The following is a 4,354-nucleotide window of genomic DNA, read 5'->3' on the forward strand; positions in this document are numbered from 1 at the left end:
AATATATATATATATATATATATATATATATATATATATAAAATAAAAAAATGCTTATTGAATTTTACTTTATGAGCATTAAATGGCATTCTGCCTACATGTATGTCTGTGTGAGGTGTCAGATTCCCTGGGACTGGAGTTACACACAGCTGTGAGCTGCCATGTGGGTGTTGGGAATTGAACCAAGGTCCTCTAGAAGAACAGCCAGTGCTTTGCTGCTCCGTCTCTCTTTGGAAGAGGTGGCTGCTGCCTCTTCTCCTCTCCTGCCCCTCTTCTGTTTCTTTTCCCCTTTCCCCTTCCCCCTTCCCTTCATTTCCATAACCCACTAAATAAACTATACCTACTTTCTCTGCAAAAAAAAAGAACAGCCAGTGTTCTTTAACCATTGAGCCATCTCTCCACCCCTCAATTAATTTTTTGTTCTTTTAAATTATGTGTATATGTGTGAGTCTGTGTGTCTTCTGTAGTGCACATGAATGCTGGTGTCCTCGGAAACCAGAAGAGGGCATCAGATACGCTGGAGCCAGAATTCCAGCCACCTTCCCTACGCGGGTGTTATGAACTGAACTCACCTCTACAAGAGCAACATTTGCTCTTAACTCCTGAGCCATCTCTACAGATCCTGGGGTGATTTTTAATCCTTTTCTTTTATCCAAATGCTCTTTAATTTACAATGAAGAATATTTTTGTTTGTTTGTTTGTTTGTTGTTGTTGTTTTTTTTTTTTTTGAGACATGGTTTTTCTCTAGCTTTGGAGCCTGTCCTGGAACTAGCTCTTGTAGACCAGGCTGGCCTCGAACTCACAGAGCCCTGCCTGCCTCTGCCTCCCGAGTGCTGGGATTAAAGGCGTGAGCCACCATCGCCCAGCGGATTTTTTTTTTACCCTAAAAAATCCCTAATAAACTGATAATATAGTTAGCTGTAAAGGCACAAAACATACCCAAGTTCTATAGTTAGTACTTAACTGAAACAGTATTAATAAAAATTCAGAGAGAGAAATTGGGGTTCAACCTGAAGATCCGCAAAGCAAAACAGCCAGCCACTGGCTCTTACCTCGACCTCAGTCCAAAATGGTGATCCTGTCTCCAGGAATCTCAGAATGAGACTCTGCCTGAGAGATGTTTCCTCCCATTTTATAATCTTTTCTAGTTCTGTGATTAAAGGCCTCCATCACTGGGATTAAAGGCATGCACTGCCCAGTTTCTATGGTAACTAATTTGGCTACTGGGATTAAAGGGATGTGTTACCATTCCCTGGCTGTAAGGCTGGCCAGTGTGGCTGTTTTACCCTTCCGATTCCCAGGCAAGCTTTATTTATTAGAATACAATAGAAATGCCACTACACTTAACCTAGTCTGCCTTTGCTGTTCTGGAAACCCATCAGCCTACAGTAGGGCAAAATCACCTACCGCTTGAAAATCAGTGATAGGAAGGAACACTTGAGTAGCATGCAGGAGGCCTCGGGTCCAACCAGTCCTGCAGAATTAACTAATTAAATGTCCTGCCTAGTTAGGGTTACTATTGCTATGATTAAACACGGTAACCAGAAGCAAGTTGGGGGAGGAAAAGAGTTTATTTGTCTTACACTTCCATATTGTTAGTCTATTCCTGAAGGGAGTCAGGACAGGGACTCAAACAGAGCTGGAACCTGAAGGCAGGAGTTGACACAGAGGCCATGGAGCCTCTGCTTACCAAATGGCTCCTTCTGGCTCGCTCAGCCTGCTTTCTTATAGCATCCAGGATCATCAGCTCAGGGGTGATATCTTCCACCATGTGGGCCATCCTCCTCTGGTCACTAAGAAAATGTTCTGTAGCCGGGCAGTGGTGGCGCACGCCTTTAATCCCCAGCACTCGGGAGGCAGAGACAGGCGGATCTCTGTGAGTTCGAGGCCAGCCTGGTCTACAAGAGCTAGTTCCAGGACAGACACCAAAGCTACAGAGAAACCCTGTCTCAAAAAAAAGAAAAGAAAAGAAAATGCTCTGTAGCCTTGCCTACAACCCCATCTTACAGAGGCATTTTCTCAATAGACATTTCCTCCTCACAGGTAACTACAGTTTGTATCAAGAGACATAAAACTAGCTAGCACAGTAACTAAATGAATGAATGAATAAATAAATAATTTCACAAAGTGTTGAAGGCTCATAGGCATATGATCTCATATGTATCTAGACCTGGGTGCTTAGGATCTGCAGTCTAGACAAAGGCTGACCTAGCCTTATCTAGATGGGGGAGATAAAGGAAAAGACCAAGGGCTTGAGAGTAAGGACAGCTGAGGGCTTAGCCCTAGACACTACACCCACCTACAGGAACATTTTATTTTATTTTATTTTTTTGGTTTTTCGAGACAGGGTTTCTCTGTGGCTTTGGAGCCTGTCCTGGAACTAGCTCTGTAGACCAGGCTGGTCTCGAACTCACAGAGATCCGCCTGCCTCTGCCTCCCGAGTGCTGGGATTAAAGGCGTGTGCCACCATCGCCCGGCTTACAGGAACATTTTAGAAGATGGGGAGGAGGGAACGTAAGTGCCCAAGGATGAGGAGCGAGGCTGGGAAATAGAATTCTCGGAGCACAACACAGCCATGCGAATCAGTGCCCTGAAAACACTGATAGCCGTGGGGGTGGGGTCTGTGGGCTCCCCGCTATTGCCCAGAACCTTCAGAGTAGCCATGGAAAAGATCAAAATCCAGGATTCAGGTGCTGGGGAGAAGGCTCGGCAGTTACATGCCTAGCTGTTCTTCCAGAGGACTTAGGTTCAATTCCCAGCATCCACATGGCAGATCACAACCATCTCTAACTCCAGATCCAGGAGCCATGCCCTCCTCTGGCCTCCATGGGCACTGATACACACGAGGTACACAGACTTGTATGCAGGCAAAACATCCATATGCATAAGAAATAAAATAAGCTGGGCGGTGGTGGCGCACGCCTTTAATCCCAGCACTCGCGAGGCAGAGGCGGGTGGATCTCTGTGAGTTCGAGGCCAGCCTGGTCTACAAGAACTAGTTCCAGGACAGAAACCAAAAGCTACGGAGAAACCCTGTCTCGAAAAACTAAATAACAACAACAACAACAATAATAAATATATAATAAAAGAAAATCAAAAACCAGGATGCAATACTTGAGAGCAGAACTCTATAACAGGTTTTGGGCTAGCCAGAGCTACGTAGAAACAAACAATCCAGAATTCAAAGTGTGGCTCCTATTGAATGTTTATTGCTTTACATGGACAATAAGTTAAAGAAAAATAGGCTGAGCATAGTGGTACAATATGTGTCCACTATGTGCAAAGATCTATGTTTAGTCCCAGAATTGAAAAAGTAAAAAGCCAGTTATCACCCATCTAATGTGTAGTCAGGCCAGTTGTCTACCGCACGTGCCTCCAGCCCTCTGCTTTCCACAGCAGCTGTTAGTGTGCTGTGAGATGGATGCTTAAGATTTTCTTATTTTTGAGACATGGTTTCATGTAGTCCAGGTTGGGCTCCAGTTCACTATATAACTCTAGCTGGCCTAGAACTCCTGAGTCTCCTGCCTGCTGTACCACAGAGTTCTGTGACTCTAGACCTTCGCTGCCATACTTGGCTTAGAATGTTTTTTTCTCTCCTCCCGCTGATCTGCTGTTCTCTTCTTTCTCTAGGTCTTTGGGTTGAGCCTAGAGTTTTATTTAGGGCAAGGTCTCTACTGAGTTATTCTCCAAATCCCCTTAAGAATATTTTCATGAGCTACAGTACTGAAAACAGCCTGGTACTGGCATAAGAACAGACAGGAGGACCAATGGAACCAAATAGAAGACCCAGATTTCAATCCACACATCTTCAAACACCTGATCTTTGATAAGGAAGCAAAAAATATCAAATGGAAAAAAAAGAAAACATATTTAACAAGTGGTGCTGGCATAACTGGATATCAACATGTAGAAGAATGAAAATCTATCACCATGCACAAAACTCAAGTCCAAATGGATCAAAGACATCAACATAAAGCCATCCACACTGAACCTTATAGAAGAGAAAGTGGAAAGTACACTTGAACGCATTGGCACAGGGAACCACTTTCTAAACCACTTCAGCACAGACACTGAGAGAAACAATTAATAAATGGGACCTCCTGAAACTGAAAAACTTCTGTAAAGTAAAGGATACGATCAACAAGACAAAATGACAACCTACAGAATGGGAAAAGATCTTCACTAACCCCTCATCAGACAGAGGTCTGATCTCCAAAATATACAAAGAACTCAAGAAAATGGACACCAAGGTCGGGCGGTGGTGGCGCACGTCTTTAATCCCAGCACTTGGGAGGCAGAGGCAGGTGGATCTCTGTGAGTTCGAGACCAGCCTGGTCTACAAGAGCTAGTTCCA

This window comes from Microtus ochrogaster, chromosome 7 (assembly GCF_000317375.1).
Source record: "Microtus ochrogaster isolate Prairie Vole_2 chromosome 7, MicOch1.0, whole genome shotgun sequence".
Taxonomy (NCBI): Eukaryota; Metazoa; Chordata; class Mammalia; order Rodentia; family Cricetidae; genus Microtus; species Microtus ochrogaster.